A 12,841-nucleotide genomic window follows, 5' to 3' on the forward strand; every position below is an offset into this window, starting at 1 on the left:
GCTTTGGCTCACTTCCCTTTCCCTGTGTCGCCTCGCGCGTTTGAGAATGCAGCCACCGCCCAAACACAAGATGGCGAGACCGGCTTCAAGGGGGGCTGGAAGCCAGTGCCAGGACCTAAGATGATGGCAAAACGCTTGTCAAGGTAGCGGAATAACCGGAAGAATCTGCCCAAAAGAAAAATGGTTCCCGTTACTGACCTCAAAGCTTTTTAAAGAGACCAAAATAAAAATGGCGGCAGAAGCGGGCTGTTTGGAGGCTGGGCATGCCATGAATACGATTGGCAGATAACGAACCACTGTAATCCAATGATACGTAGTGATAGACAGGGAAAAAAAAAAAAAACGTAGTGTTTCTATGGTATCGCAAAACTACACGGTGAGGTGTGAAAAATATTTTGATGAGGAAGGTTGAGAAACAAAGGTGGCTTTCACAATGCCAGAGAAAAGCTAATTGAAAGTATGCTTCAACATAACGTCATAATAGTTCGGGTGGCCCGAGAGAGCAAAAGATTTATCCCCAAAATAGAAAAAATAACGGCAAGAGAACGGAATTTAACCAGTCAGTGCCGGCACTGAGCTGGAGACTCTAGACTTCTGCATAAATGGACACCAAGTCTGGGCGGAAGCTTCCTGCCCGGCGTCCTGCACTGACTGCGCATGCCCGCTCTCCGACGTCCCTCGGGGACCGTAGGGCGGGGCCACGTTCTGCACGCTGAGAGAGGAGGGAATTGAGGCGGAGTGACAAAAGAAGGCGCTTTTTGATTGGTCGGAGGCCGAAAAGCGGCCAAGCAGGGTGACTTCTTCATTCATTCTAGAAATACCTGGCAAAAAAGCGGAAGGTCGCAAAGTCTGTCGCCGCCTTGATGCTGCGATGCGCTTTTTTAAACGTTTTCACTTTCGGTAGTTTGCAGAGACAAAGTCACTCGGGGACGGCCGCAGTTCGCATTCGCCGGAGCGTCCAGCAAATACCGGAAGAGAGGGCGGGACGCGCGGAGCTGCGCCTGCGCCTTCCTGTCTCTCTGGGCCTAGGGAGCGGGAGTCCGTAGTGTGTTTTTTCCTAGCCCGGGTCTGCGCTCCGGTGGCGGCGACGGCGGCTTGGCCGCGAGGTGCAGCTGCTGGTGGGCAGGTGAGAGCGCCCGAGCCGCTAGTGGAGAAGCCACCGTGCGCTCCCGCTGCGAGTCCCCACACACGCGAAGGTCGAGGGTGGCCTCGGCCAAGGGTATTTGGGGGCGGGGATATCCGGAGGCAGCTGGCCACGGAGAGCCCCAAGGCCGGCTTTGAAAGTTGTTTCAGGACGTGATCATCCTGTGATTGTGCGAGTGTGGGTAGCCAGGAGTGTCCAGTACCAGATAGAGTTGGAATAAAGCTTCCTAAAGCCACCTGCGCGGTGAACTGGATAGAGAAGCTTCCCTGGGAAATAGTCGGGGTCACCTGCTCTGTCGCTTTCCACCTGCAGCCCGGAACTTGAGTAACTCCTTCTCGGGGAGGGTGCCGGTACACCCGGGGCTGTCGGGACGTGGGGGCGTCCCCGAAACTCCACACTGGAGCATAGAACTGGTAGCATTGTCGTGTCAACTTTGAGAAAGCAGAAACAGCACTCGGACTTGTGACTATATATTGGTGATCCAAGCACATCTGACATGAGCGGAGGTTATGTTCATCCTCCTGGATCCTTTTTGATGTTCGAGGGAAAATGTTTTTGATTAATATCGTCTGCTTTTGCGGTGTGTGTATGTGTATGTGACAGTATTGCATATATCAGTGATCTGGACTGGAAGGGTTCTTCCCACCATTCTAGGAATCAGTTTAGTGATAAGTCCTAGAGAGCAATGAAGTGGGGGGGGGGGGGGGAGAGCCAAGTTTTAGATTAAGTGCTTAGAGCAAGGCCCTCCGGAGAACAGACACCCGAAAGAAGAGTTGAAGCTCAAGAATTGTGAAAGAAATGCCAGGCCCATAATACTACAAGAACTGGATATTGAATCCCCCCCCCCTTTGGTTTTTGGAGAGAGGGTTTATCTGTGTAGCCCTGGCTGTCCTGAAACTCTGAAGACCAGGCTGGCCTCAAACTCAGGGAGCTCCTCCTGCCTCTGCTTCTAGAGTGCTGGTATTAAAGGTGTGCACCATCACTGCCCAGCTCAGATATTGAATCTTTAAGATAAACTTTACTTAGAGTTGCTGACAACTTGAGAAAGCAGAGCGTTGACACCCTGGGGAAATAAACGACCTAAACTGCTTAAAACAAGCCCCTACTCCTTTCCTATCCTAATGAGTCACCCTGTGAGGACTAAGAAAGCGAGATTCCCTAGTAACTGTGCTGCAGTGAGAATAAAGTCGAGCAACAAAACTCGATTAGCTGTTAACTAATCGTGAATATTGACTGGAAAACACTGGGATTCTTTCAGAGGAAACAGAGAAGTGTGGTTTTGAAAAATCAGGAGACTTGTGTTGTAGACTCTTAGTTTTAATTATGCAAAGATGTGTTACATTTGTTTATGCTGCAGAATATTTCTGTGTAAAGTTGTTGCATTTGTTTAACTAGGCAAAGATGTGCTACATTTGTTTAATTTTGTAAAGATGTGTTACTCTTTTTACCTTGCCTGCCTAAGGCACCTGATTGGTCTAATTAAAAAAAAACTGAACAGCCAGTATCTAGGTAGTAGAGGGATAGGTGGAACTGGTAGGCAGAGAGAATAAGGAAGAAGAGAGAACAAGGGAGAAAGAAGAAACCTGGGGCCAGCTAGGCAGCCACCAGCAAGACATGGAGAGTAAAACATACAGAACGAAAGGTAAATAAGTCCCAAAGCAAAGCATAGGTGAAGAGAAACAGTTTAATTAAAGTTATAAGAGCTAGTGGGACAAGCATAAGCTTAAGCCAAGCATTCATACCTAATTATAAATTTCTGTGTCGTGATTTCGGAGCTGGTTGGTGGCCCAAAAGAAAGCCTGCTACAGACTTGAATTAGGTCTTTTGTTTTTGCTCCTATAAGGTGTTCAATCATAGATTATTAAAATCACCACCTTCTAAATTTGGTCCTGGCTTGGAGGACAAGCACCATTCCTTATTCACCATGGTAGTTTCCCTAGTCTAGTAGTATTGCCAGCATGTGTGGACAGTCAGGGGCATTTGAGTAAAAGTAACTCCACGTATACCTCAAGTGAAAATTGACATGAACACTGGAGCCATTTGGATCAATCCAGTATTTTCCTAATTTTGTAAACTATAAGCCAAAGATTAGATACATGATCCCATTGCTCAAGCAGGCGTTTCTGGAGGGGCTACTTTCATGTATTAGGAGTCATGCTGATGCACCAGTAACAGCTGCAATGTATCCAGCACTTACCCATGCTCACACTATAGTGTTGTAAATATGTATGATAATTTTTATAATGTGATAGGCTATGAGATTAAGGCAGGAACCAATTTTCCCAAGATGTTAATTGGTTTGTGATGAAGGTTTAAGGACGTTTGCTCAAAGCCTTTGTTCTTGTCCAACATTCTTTTTTTTTTTTTTTGGTTTTTCGAGACAGGGTTTCTCTGTGGTTTTGGAGCCTGTCCTGGAACTCCTCATTCTTGTAGACCAGGCTGGTCTCGAACTCACAAAGATCCGCCTGCCTCTGCCTCCCAAGTGCTGGGATTAAAGGCGTGCGCCACCACCGCCCGGCTTCTTGTCCAACATTCTGAAGTGCAGATCAGGTATCAGGACTGTCAGTCACCTGGTAACTAACTTTACTAACTGTCACCAGAGAAGCATACGTGGCATCTACTCTGTGTTTGCTGCTTTTCTGTGCTTGACAAGTTCTCTTATTTCCTTCACAGCTTACCTGACTTACACACTCCTCTGATAGCAATCTTGTAACTTCTTACATTCTGACTATAGGCACAACACCCCACCTCCAAGAGCTCTTGAAACCACAAAACCTGTTCTTGAGAATCTGGATATTTTTAGCTTTTGTCTAGCATCCATGAATTGGGGGTGAGCCTGGGTTATATATGACACTGTCTCAAAAAAAAGCTGGGGGGCATCCTCCCTTTTCAGATGACCAAATTAGACTGCTAATAAAACTATCTGTACAGAGTTCAGGCTGTTTCTGGTATGTTAATTTCAACACGGTTTTTTGATGTGGAAGTCATCGTTACTCTCTGCCAGTGGTAGGGACAAGAAGTGGCTCCCTAAGGCAGTCTACTTACAGAGAGGATCCAGGGAAGATTTGAACCCCAGGCATAGGAGTCCACAGCTCATTCCCTTAAGTCACTGCTTTATGATACATTCTTACTAACCTGACTTACTCTAGTCTTGAAAAACCAGTCAGTAGAAACTAAATCTTGATGGCCTTTGTGTATTTTTATGAGATTATACTTTGACCCTGTAGTCTAAAGTGTCACTGCAGTCTTGCAGGCAAACAGAAACATGGCTTCCCATTTCTCTGTGTATGCTTAGGAGTACAGAAGCTTTTGGAGGTCACTCAGACAGTAGCTTTCCAACGCTTTAGGACTTCCTGGGAATTGTAAATGTTTCTAGACACCACCCTGGAGTTTCTACTTCATAGGTAAGGGCAGTCTGAAAATTTACCTTTCTTTTCTTTCTTCCTTTCTTTCTTTCTTTCTTTTTTTTTTTTTTTGTGGTTTTTCGAGACAGGATTTCTCTGTACCTTTGGAGCCTGTCCTGGAACTAGCTCTTGTAGACCAGACTGGCGTCGAACTCTTCTGCCTCCCGAGTGTTGGGATTAAAGGCATGCGCCACCACCACGCAGGGAGAATTTACATTTCTGCTAAATTCTCAGGTGATGACTAGTGCTACTGATGATGGGACCACAAAAGAAGAAAGTCATTTACAGATCATGAGGGTCTGGGCTATGGGTTTTTTTTTGGGGGGGGGGGGGTCATGTGAAACAGCAAGACATGGTGACTGGCTTGAAAAGTGAGGAGGGTAGAATACATTATATCCAGTTCTCAGAGTTTACTAGCTTAATATAAGATAATTTTAACCTGATTTTGTTTTTAATTATGTTTATATATGTGTGTGTGTGCTTGTTGGGATATGTGCAATGAGTGCAGGTGCCCTCAGGCCTGAAGAAGGTATTCAGTCTGCCAGAACTAGAGTTACATACAAGTACTTGCGAGCTACCTATGAGGGTGCTGGGACCCGAATTCAGTCCTCTTCAAGACCCATCCTTCCCTCCATATTTTTCTTTCCCCTCCCACCTCCACAAACAAAATCCAGACATAACAGCAGTCCGGAAAGAAAAAAGGATTTTGTTACTATTGTTGACTCATTGATTTGCCTTTGTTTGTTTTTATTAGTTTTGAGATAGAGTTTCATATAGCCCGGGCTGTTTGCTATTTTGCTGAAGGATGGATGCCCTTGAACAATGCTGTCTCTTATGATTCCTAGTTCTAAGATTATAGGCTTTGGTTTTTTATAGTGGAGAAAAATGGTCACAAGCATGCAGAGGAAGATGACCCTTAGAAGTGGTAGGTGAAAACAGAAGAGAGGGACCAAGGTGTTAGAGCTGACAGTGTGGTGGCAAATGAGACTGGACCATAGGTAACTGTTTCCTTATTTTAGATAGTAGGAAGGTTAAGATGAGAGTTGGAATGAGGACATTTATTTAAAGTGGACAAGAAATTCAGGGTATTAATATCCCGTAACTATCATTCTCTAGACAATAAGTTATTTACAGAAGCAAAAGTAGAATGAAATGAAAATCTCAAAAACAATGAAGAGTAGAAATTGACCCTTTGAAAATTAGCAGATTGGGGCAGAGAGCCAAGCAACTGGACATTTAATCTAGAGCAGTCCACGTGATTTCCAACCCCTCTCCCCCACCAGTCCCAAAGTCAGATGATAATCAGGATAATTATAATTCAGATATAATATCAGGTGGTAATCAGGAAAAGCAGTGAAAGGACGGACTTGGGAGACCTCAGAGACTTCTAATCCACCATATTGTTCCTGGCGAATCGCAGACTGCCTGGAGCCTGTCACCTCGCAGCCACTCAGTTAATAACACCATCTTGTAAGGGTTTCAGTGCTGTCTGCTTTTCCTTATAAATACACTGAATGGTAAAGATTAGAAAAGACCATAAAATTCTCATAATGTATCAACTTTTAACATTTGCTGAAAAAAGATAAATTTCCTGACTTAGATGTTGACTGAGCTGTTCTTAAACGATTGAGTAAAGGAGTAGGATTATGTGGAGTGGAAACTGTAGAACTCGGTTGTGAACCATTGGTTCATCAGGAGTTGAAGTTTGGTGTGTGTGTTTTACAAGACTAGAAAAGTCTAATAAAATTGGTGCCATTTTAGAAGATATGTCTAGAAAATGTGCGGAAAAGGCACTCTTTACCATTCTGGGCAGGTTAGGCATGAGTACAATATGCATTCATTTTCTTTAAACCTGTACATATGAGGCATCTCATGGTGTTTTGATAATGTATGTGTTACACAATGAATTAGGTTGAACATAGCTGTCTCTTCAAAGGTCATTTTTTTAGGATGAAAACTTTCAGAATCCTTTCCTCTAGGCTTTTTGCAGTTGTACCTGGTGCCTACACTGAGGACCAAGCTTGAACTGTTGTTTAAATTGAAAATAACAAGGACTACTTTTACAAAGACTAAATTTTTAAAAGAATTATTCAAATCAATGTTTGGAATTCAGAAATAAAGAATTCAATATCCAACATCAACATTTTCATTAAAGACATGAAGTTATATAACTAACAAACATCCTAAACACAAGATCTGGGTTAGTTAATTTTAGCATCCTAGCTGATGTTCTCTCCATGACTATGTTGCACTTTGTGCAAGCGTTGTTTTTCATGTGTTTTAAGCAGAATGAACTCCTTACACTGTGCCTAAAGCACCAGCAGATGGCGCCCAGAAAGCCTCAAAGGCAAAATACAAATCTGTTATAAAAATTAAAATTTATATAAAAAAGGTCTGTATTCAAATTGTTAATGAAAAATAACCACATAATTATTTTAATGGACAGAAATAGGATAGTCTGATATATCTTTCTAGAACCCAAGTGTTTGGGATATTTTTTCTCCCTCCTTCTGCCACCAAGAAATCTTTTAGCTTGGGATATAACAATTGCAGAAAACCTAACAAAAGTCTTCCTGGAAAAGACTTTTAAGACGTTTTTACTACAGAAGAGAAGAGAGGGTAATTGCCATCATTCATAGAAATAAAATAAATTAAAAAAAATGGGGTCTGTATCTCATTCCTTTCCTTTTGTAGCCCTTAGGTGTAGTTAGCCACATACTATAGGAAGGTAGAGGTATATCTGTTCGTTCAGCCTTGCTCTTCTGTAGTAAGAACAAGCTTAGGTAATGTAGCTAATCTAAACCGAATGAATGATAGAGACACCTGTGCCCTGGTTAGGGCAAGTAGCATGAGACCATTGTCAACCTCTGTAGTCCATGAGAGGTTCAGAACACTCTGAGGGGTTCATTTCATCGCATTCTGGAAATTCTAGGCCAGTGCCCCCAAGCAAGAGCTCATAGTCAGTTTTTTCAATGTGTGTCTTAGAGGTTGCCTTCGGCATATGTCTGCACTGCATGTGTGCTCAATGCCAGCAGAAACCTGGGTGTTGGAACCCCTCAAATTGGAGTTACAGGTGGTTGTGGGCTGCTTTGTAGTTGCTGGGAACTCTTAACCACTGAGCCATCTCTGTAGCCTGTGAGAGAACTTTATTGAAGTGTAGTATATTGTTTGTATTTGTAGGCATGATTTAAGACTGTTTATGTTTTTGCATTTAGGTTAATTTTAATTTTTTTCTTTTAAATGTAATCTTTTCATAGGTGTGCTGATGTCAACAGACTATGAGCTTTCAGAATCTCTGGAGAGAATACAAAGTTCTGATTGTTATGGTACCTTTAATTGGATTCATACATTTGGGGTGGCACAAAATCAAAAGCAGCCCTGTCTTCCAAATTCCTAAGGACGATACCACTGAGCCAGATAGTCTTGGACTTTCAAGTCAACCAAGGAGCCAAACGTAGCTGAAGTAGCAGTTTGCAGTTTTCAGGTAAGTTTCATTAAATCTGGTCAACCGTTTGTTAATTTCCAGTACAGGGAACTTAATTTTATAGCACTCTGGAAAAAAAAAAAATATATATATATATATATATATATTGAAAAGTCATGTTTTTGTTAAGATATACTCAAAAACTCATTTTTTAAGATAAAAATAGATATAGTTTCAAAATAATTTTCTGTGTGTAGAAATCGCTGAGTTCAAGAGGGTGTGATTATATATAGTTCAGGTCTATGATCCGCCATCCATAATTCCAAAATCTGAAAAGTTTTAAAAAGCAAAACATTTGTGGAAGTCCTTTAACAGCAAAACAAGATTTTAACTGACATGAAGCAATGGGAAGTATTTCTTCCACTTAATTCATAACTTTAGGTTCTCTGCAGAAGTGCCTTTCATGATGAGTGCTATGTTGATTGTGGTATGCACTAACTTTTTCATTACTTATTTATACTGTCCAAGAAATTCTGAAGGATGAAACTCACTGGCCCCAAGGGTCCATATAAAAAATTACAACTCTGTAATTGTGTCACTCAAGTTCCAATTGGGCCTGAAACTGAGAGCAGTCCTCCCGTCTCAGCCTCCCAACTGCAATTATAGGTGTGAGCTACCATTTTTTTCTAGTATGTCTTTTCTTACCTTGAGTTAAGAAATATGCTGTAAATTCTGGCATAAGGCCGTAGCTTTAGGAGAACCTCAGTGCAGTTTTACTCATTTAAAGAGGATTGATATCCTAGCTTGCTATAAAACTGATCATAGCACCATGTGTGGTGGCACATACACGCCTTTAATCCCAGCATTGGTGAGGCAGAGGTAGGCAGATCTCCATGAGTTCAAGGCCTGCTGGTCAAGGAGCCAGTACTATTACACAGAGAAATCTGGCTCAAAAAAAAAAAACAAAAAAAACCATTGATCATTGGTGCCAGTGCCTATAATCTCAGCACTCTGGATTCTGAGGCAAGGGGATTACAAGTTGAGAGCAGCCTAGCTGTGTAGTGACCCTACCTCAACAATAGCAACAAAAATTTATTATATATCAAGATTTTATTTTTAAATGTTCATAAGGACAAAAATAAAAAGCATGATTTAAAATACTAGATAATTTTTTTTGGTATGAAAAGTTGAGTAGCAAAACAAATACTAGGAACTTGGCAATTTAAAATATAGACTTAGGGATAATCTTTGTATTATAAAATTTATATGTATTTAAAAGGATTTGTTGGGGGGTGGGGCTGTGTGTGCGCACGCCACTTGTATGTGAGTGCATGCAAAGGCCAGAAGGTGACAGAATCCCAGACTTGGAGTCACTTTAGGTCCTTTGAAAAGAGCAACACGTACCCTTGCTGTGGGATAGTGTACACTATAAAGACTTCTCACTCATATTGGTTTAATAAAATGATTGGCCAGTAGCCAGGTGGGAAGTATGGGGGATGGGAGGAACCAGACTAAGAATTATGGGAAAAGGAAAGACAGAGGCACAATCACCAGCCAGAAGCAGAGAAAGTAAGATGAAAGTGACTCTCTGAAAAGGTACCAAGCCACGTAGCTAAACATGCAAGGATTATGGTTTAATTTAAATTGTAAGAGCTAGTAAATAATTAGTCTCAGCTAATAGGCCAAACAGTTTATAATGTAAGCCTCTATGTGTTTCTTTGGGACTAAATGGCTGAGGGACCAGGCAGGTCAGAAAGTTCTGTCTACATACCCAGCTCCTATGCAGAAAGACTTTTCATGGATAGGAAAAGGGAGTTAGATTTATTAGATGCTTGATATTTATAGCTAAGTTCTTTCAGATTGCTGTAAGACCATTTAGGGTATATGTGTGGAATTTTAAAGTTTATAGAGGCGATCTATAGTCAGACTTCAAGAGAAAAAAAAATTTCCTTGCTCAAAAATGAAGTATTAAAGCGAAGAAAAGAAAATATTTCCTAAAATGTTAGGTGAACATAGTAAGAAACCTTAGATAACCAATGAGCAGTAAGTGATTTGAGAGGGCAAGGTGTGGTGTCCCACACCTGTAATCCCAGGATTCAGGAGACTAAAGCAGAAGGATTGCAAGTTCAAAAGCACTTTGTACTGCATAGTAATAAAACCTTGTCTCCAAAGAAATACAAGAAACCAAACAAAATTAAATCCAACACTTCTAGATAGGCAAAGAGAACTAAGTTTTTAAATTGGTTTGGGATAGGTGGAAGTTAAAGCCGAGTTCACAGTACGTTAAACATTCCAAATAACATTCCAAATAAGCAAAGCTCATGAAAACAAGTGCTGTGTCTGTCCATTGATAGTTTTTATTTTGTAGAAAGTTTCAAACATTATGAGAAAAGAAAGGGTAGAAACTAGACCCTCCAAGTACACATCAACAATTAGCAGTATTGTGATTCTGTCTTGGTTTGGGAGCAGTGCTAAGGGTTGAATCCAGAGCCTTACACATATTAGAAGTGATTTACCAGTGAGCTAGGCACCTTTTTTCCTCATCCTTTTCTTTTAACTGATAGAAGAATTTAAAGTAAACCCTTTCTGTATTTTTAATGGTAATAGTAAACATCCAAACTACTACAGTGGGACCAACATTTGCTGACCACACTGAGAAAACTAAGAGGAACTCTTTACTATGACTTCATGACCAGTTCCTGATCATATTTTTCAGTTTATCTTTAAAGTCAACAACGGAATAACAAACTGAGTTTTTTAGCATCTAGATCCAGACAAGCACACATTTGGTGAATGATTATCTGTTTCTGCAGGAGTGGAGTATATCACCCCTCATCTACTTTGTTGGACATCTCCCACATTGTGAATTTGGTGGATTGCATCTGTTTCTGTAAACTAGGAGTTAGAACAAAAACCCACTTTCAGTTTTTGTTGTTGCTTTGTTTTGAACAGTACTTGTAGATAGGCTTGGTACATGTCTTAGACAGTTCCATCGCTTAGATCAGTTTGGCTTGGTGAGAGGTCCTTTATCCACTTATCCAAACTAATCTTGCTGACCCAAGATTAGTTTACTAATACAAAATTCAGTTCAAGTGGCAAACGTGGTTAGTACATTTCTGAAAATCATTATTTAATAATTAGGTAAACTTTGTTTTTATGACACCAGGTCTCAACAGATAAAATCCATAAACTGAATTTCTTATACATCATTCTTAAGACATCAGAATATCATGCCTTAAGGCTTGCACTTTAGTGCCTTACATAGACTACTAATGCACTTCTGCTTCTCTGTTGGTATGTGGTAACATTTTGTGGTGCTTAGAATCTGAAATTGAATTGCAAAGCTTGAGCTCCTTTTGTCTTTGTCATTGAGCACATTCTTAGTTTGTTTGTTTGCTTTTAAATTGGCATTGACTAACAGTTTAGAGAGCATTAGTTGACTAGGGATTTGAAAAAGATTGACTAGTAGATGAAACTATAAAATTAACTCTGACTTTAACGAAGTTTTTAAAGCATAGTTTGTATACTAATACAGTTGTTTCACTGATTGATTCAACTAAATCTAGACTGTAATAATGAGTTCTACAGTAGGAATGCTCACAACTGCTGACTTCCTTTCTTTTCCTGTTGCTTTAACACATATCCTGACACACTTAAGAAGGGAACTTTTTTTAGATTTTGTTTTGTTTTGCTTTGACTCACAATTCCAAGTTGTGGAATTGTGGGGGAAGTCAAGGTGGCAGGACCTCAAAGTGGCTGGGCTCATCTTCACAGTCACTGAATGGAATTGGTGCCAGTTCTCGCTCACTCTCTATACATCGTCTAGAATCCTCTCCTTAGGGAGTTGTGCACCCACAGTGTACAAGTCTTCTACTAATTGAGTAATTGCCCTTACTGAGCTTCTATCACAGTGATTCTAGAATGTGTCAGGTTAGCAGTTAAACTAACCATCACAGCTATCTTATTGTCATGTATTTAAAAACAGGATTTGATTTAAATGCAGTCCTGTCTAAGCATAGTTTCAAAGCAGAATAAAACAATTAAAAAATAAAAATTACACCAAATAAATAAAAACTTGTTTTTCAGTTCCCAAGAGAACAAAGCCTTTTTTTTTGTTTTTCCTAATGGAAAATATTTTTTTTTCATATATTATGATCACAGTTTCCCCTCCTTCATCTTCTTCCAGATCCTCCTTACTTCCCCATCTTTTCAAATCAAGGCTTTCTCTCTCAAAACAAACAAGGAAAAATAAAGGAAAAGAAAGAGAAAGAAGAAAACAAGCAAGCAATGTACAAGAAACACATGAAGAGACATACACAAACAAAACCATAAAAACACAAAATCAAAAACCATAATATGTACACAAAAGACCTATAAGGTTAAGAAATGCAATATGAGACAAAAAAAAAAAACCCTCCAGTAACACCTATGAGTTTTTTTTATGTTGTCCAACTGCTGATCATGGAGCCTGCCTTTATGTATTGTTTGTATACTCAATGAAACAAGGAAAAACTAATTTTCCTTTGAAAGCAGTTGTCAAGTGGAAATAACTTCTGGGTTAGGAATGGAAGCTTATGTCTACTTCCCCATCTTAGCACTGGGACTCCATTTGTTTTGGACCTGTACATGGTGCCACAGTTGATGTGAGTTTATGTTCCAGACCTGCTATGTAAGACACTGCTTCCTTGGAATCATCCATCACCCTGGCTCTTACTCCTCTTCCTCAATGCTGAGGTGGAAGGGTTTGATGATTTCCCATTTAGGACCAAGTGTTCTGAGGTCTCTCATTCTCTGGTTTCTACTAGTTCCTGTCTCCTGCAGGAGGAAGCTTCTCTGATGGTGGCTGAGCACTGCACTAATACGAGTATA

This window comes from Microtus oregoni, unplaced genomic scaffold (assembly GCF_018167655.1).
Source record: "Microtus oregoni isolate MIOR12 unplaced genomic scaffold, Mior012 000020F_ref0000438, whole genome shotgun sequence".
NCBI classification, from domain to species: domain Eukaryota; kingdom Metazoa; phylum Chordata; class Mammalia; order Rodentia; family Cricetidae; genus Microtus; species Microtus oregoni.